The sequence below is a fragment of the Mus pahari genome, unplaced genomic scaffold (assembly GCF_900095145.1).
Source record: "Mus pahari unplaced genomic scaffold, PAHARI_EIJ_v1.1 scaffold_13829_1, whole genome shotgun sequence".
Lineage (NCBI taxonomy): Eukaryota > Metazoa > Chordata > Mammalia > Rodentia > Muridae > Mus > Mus pahari.
In genome coordinates, this window is record NW_018391939.1 from 2,724 (window position 1) to 7,261 (window position 4,538).

Below are 4,538 nucleotides of genomic sequence, written 5' to 3' on the forward strand. Positions count from 1 at the left end.
CATTGTACTTCACAAACAAGACCTTCATTTCCTGCTTCAAGATTTCAGGCCTTTTCTAGACAATTAGGTTGATGTTCTTCTCAGCAACTTCACGTACTGCACTTCTGGCTCTTCAGACAGCAACATGACATAGGACTTTTACGGCTGAAAGCACCACTGCAGGGCTGTCATGGGACAGCCGAGGTGTTACTTGCTCACAGATGCTCTGATCTTCCTGGTCATCTTTGGGGTTGTAATTAGACAGGCAGTACAGGATGAAAATCTGGCCCCATTCAGTGCATTCATTCAGGGCTGTGAGCCACTTACTGATATTCTGAGGGTTCAGATCAAGTAAGTTGCTGTTTGGGTGAGACTCACTGATCTCAGACAATGCTTTAGCCACCACCACTGGCTTTGAATCTACTATGAGATCCCACAGAGAATCCAGAAATCCCTGATCTTCTACCATCTGGGCATTGATATAATTGATATATGGAGTTTTGCAAAGCATACTGCTGCCATTTTTTGAACATAGGGGGCTTCTTCCTTCAAGCACTTGCTGGGGGGGGGGGTTCTCAGAGATACTCTGTAATCTTGTCCACCGGGATGCATCCCATGGTTCTAACTGCCAAGGCCAGAATCAAAGGATTGGGATCTTCGCAATCCTCCACAAAGCTGTTGACAGCCATGATGGCCACGGCTAGCTGACCCTTAGCATAATTCATCAGATAGGGGTACATGAACTTCTTTAGTTCCAGGCTGTCAATCTGCATATAGTTTACCACATCTGGGAAGAAAGAGCTGACATCCTTCCCCATGGTCATAGCAGCAATCACTTTCTTCACGGCCTCCTCCTTCTTTTCTTTCTTTTCATTGTTGAGTTCAGGTTTTACTTCAAGAATTTCTCCCTTCTTATTGGTTGTGAAGTACTTGGACTCAGTCATGATTCTGGATCTTTAGTACAAACCAGAGTCAAGGATGGGGTGGCAGCAGGCGTCTGAGAACACAGCTGGGGTGCTGGTATAATGGTTCATCCTGAACTCTTAATAACTCTTTTACTGAGAAAAAAATCCTTCAGGCAAGGAGATTTTACCAATGAGATCATTTTAGGACTAGAACCAGGTATATAAAATAAACTTATGGTAAACTAGACTATTAATTATGTAAATCCAAGATCCGTGACTAATTTTTCGTCCCTGTGACCTTTTCCGCATATAGAAGGTACTTATTAAATGTCTCTGAAAATATAGACAAAGGATATGACAGATTAGGGCCATTACCATTGTCTCATTATTTGACAGCTCATAAACTCTGGACTGGAATTCAGGATCTGTTCCCCCTCCCAGAGGTAGGTGGAGCATCTTTCAGATATATCTATAGGATAACAGGAAGATTCAGTGTCTGGGAAGGACAATCTATGGTCCAGAAGCCACTGCACCATGAGTATCTCTGCACTGAGCCCCGCCAGATTTCTGGAATGCATCTCTGGGTTCCCCCAAGTGGTCTCCCTGATTGGCCTGCTTCTGCTGCTCTTCAAGGCAGCCCAACACTACCTGCGCAGACAATGGCTGCTCACAGCCCTCCACCAGTTCCCATCGCCACCCTCCCACTGGCTCTTTGGGCATTGCTTGCAGGTAGGAAGGAGTGGAACTGGGAAGGGGGTGAGCTGGGGCTTACACATTCTAGCTTTAAGGATATAGCCATGGAAAATTGAGAATTCAGAAACTGAAGATAAAAATACCGTTCACAGTGCACAGCATCGATTCCTTTTGTGTGTTTTTAGGAGCACAGATTCCAAGCTCAGGTGTGCTAGTAAAGGATTCCAACAGAGATACACATAAAAGACATGATCTATTGTTTAACAAGCATGTGGCCTCTGTACAAACCCAGCTTTGCTATCAGCTTCTGCAAATCTCAAATAGTATGGAGCTGAGTTATTTACTTATTTATATGTGTGTTTACAACCCAAAAGAAGATCCCCCTTCTTATTCCCCTTCAGAGAGTCTCTTCTCTATATCTCCCCTTCCCCTCTGAGGGGGGGGGGCTCCTCTGGAGATCTCCCACTTTAGCACAACAAATCTTTGTAGGATTAGGCTTCTCCTGTCCAACTGAAGCCAGACCAGACAAAGCAGCCCTGTTGGGGAACTTATTCCACACTCAGGTTACAACTTTAGAGGCTGCCCTTGTTCCAGTTGTTGGGGGACTCACATGGAGACTGAGTTGAACATCTGCTACCTATGTGCCTGGGGTTCTTGGTTGGTGCTCAGTCTCTGAATGGAGTTCACTTCCTTATTAGAAGTCAGTTCTGCTGTGCCTCAGCTCTGTTCCACAGTCCTTCCTCACTCCTGTCTTGTGACTTCCTAGCCTGGCACTTCCAAGACCAAGGTTTTTCCTTTTGAGTTGCTCTCCAGTTGGAGCACCGCCAGTATTCCAACTGTTCTCTAAGTATCAGGTTAATCTTTTAGAGTGTTCAATAATGAGTCACTCAATGTCCAGTCCAGCATCTGCCTCACTGCAATCACAACATTGTGGTTGAATCCTTGCCCCATTGGGTTCACTGTCTGTGGTGAGAACAGACAAGGAGACAGAGGAATCAGAGCACAAGAAGAGAATGAATTCTTCTCTAGAAGCTCCTCAATGTAAGAAGAAGAGATAGTAGCCCGATGTCCTTCAACTAAGGACATGGATGTTTGAGGTTTCCCCCATTAAATAGGGTCTGTTTCTCTCCCTGTTTTCCTGTCATGAAGACTGGATTGTGAGCTGAACGGAAACACACCATCCACTCCAGGTGTCCCTGTACCCAGTCTCACACAGCCATAAAATAGCTCAGGAACAAGGGAAGGAGCAGCCTCTGGGCTAGAGGGTCATATCAAAACCCCTATCCTTCTACATCATAAGGTAGTGATCCAAGAGCTAGACCTCTGTTTTCTAGGAGGACAAATTACGGTCAGCAGAGGACAGCCCATGGCATACGGGAGCTATAAGTATTTGTCACAAAGAAATGGCCAAAGCCTAATTGGAAAACTTTGATTGTGCAAAGTTGTTGTGTTAATAGCTGACAGATTAGTTCTCTTTTATTTTATTTTGTTTTATTTTCTTCATTCATTCATTCTATATCCCCATCATTGCACCAGGCCCATTCCATCTCCCTGACAGATTCATTCTTGATTTGAGACCTAACTTATTATTTGACACAATTGTTACCATCTAAATATAATCTTTTTGGAGCTAGCAGTTGACAGAAGGAATCAGTAAGACTTCTGACATGACACTGCAGTAATACTGAGGGTCTATGTAGACATTCACTAGGTGAATAGTGTTTATTTTTACAAATGGTATTTTGGTAATACTGAATGACTTCCCAACTTCTGGTAGTTTATAGCAAACACATCCCTAAATTCTAACCTTCGTCATTCTGCGGTGTTTATATTCATTACCTCTGCTATTGCAGAAGTTGGAAACAACAAGTGCTCATGTGTGCACTTGAAAGAGTGGAGGGAAAGTGTGGCAGTAAGCTGGAACAGGAGTTGGAGGCAGCAGACTGTCCTGTGTGTTCAGATTAGAAGAGGGGCATGTTACTGTGCTAAAAAGCATCTTCCCAGGTGTTTGCAGGGCCAAGATGAGGGACTCACAGAGAACTGAATCTTATACCTAGTAGTCAAGGCACATACTGGACAGTCCCTGTGGTGGATTGAATTACAGAGCGATTTCAAGGATGAATGTGATCAGGGAACACAAAGCAGTGTGACCCCAGAAGGATGGTTCTCAAAACTTGTCAGGAGAGACTAAGCCACATTCCCCTGCTGGAGCACAAATGCAAATGCANTTGCTCTGTGAGGGTCCCTTGTTCCTCAGAAGGAATCTGACATGAGTGCCAGCAGGTATCAGTGAATTCATCTGTGCTGTTCATATGCTCATCCACTGACTGCACAAGGAACATTTTGTTCTCAGCCAAGCTCAACTGTCTTCCAGTTTCTCTTCCCACCAACAAGTGAACCCTGAAACGTTGTCTGCAACCCCCACTATACTCAAATGNAGTAGGAGGACACAGGGACTAGCCTGTCAGAATCAGACTCTGACATATTTTGTTATGTATGTCACACAGTCATGACCTAAAAGACAGAAGTGTCCTTACAGCAAGAACAGAACCATGCTGCTTGTGGACGTTGTACATCGTGGTGCGGAGCCTAGTGCGCACCACGATGTACAACGTCCACAAGCAGTGCACCCTGGCTGCTTTCTCTCTTTGAGTCTACAGGACTCCTCTCAGGGCAGCTCTCTTATTCTTTCTCTCAAAGAGTCTATCTCCCTTGCCTCATGCCTACTGAAAATTCACTCACCCACTTTCTGACTCCTCCCCTCNTGTGCTCATGCTTATAGAAATAAAGGATGATTGCTGTGGACTATGCTGAACATTTTGCTGAGAACTCAAGGATGTCAGATTTCAGAGCTACATTTGCCACCACAGAAGTAATGATGCCCAGGAGTGTGGGAATAGAGGGCAAGGACACTGTGGGATGTCAGGTCTGGGTCTAATACAATCACAGGGACATAACATT

At 44.7% G+C, this 4,538-nt stretch overlaps 1 pseudogene; it reads right to left on the reverse strand.

Annotated features, from left to right (window-relative positions):
* Positions 1–445: 445 nt before the first annotated feature.
* On the reverse strand, positions 446–3,200 carry LOC115063302 (annotated as a pseudogene).
* Between the last annotated feature and the right edge of the window lie 1,338 nt (positions 3,201–4,538).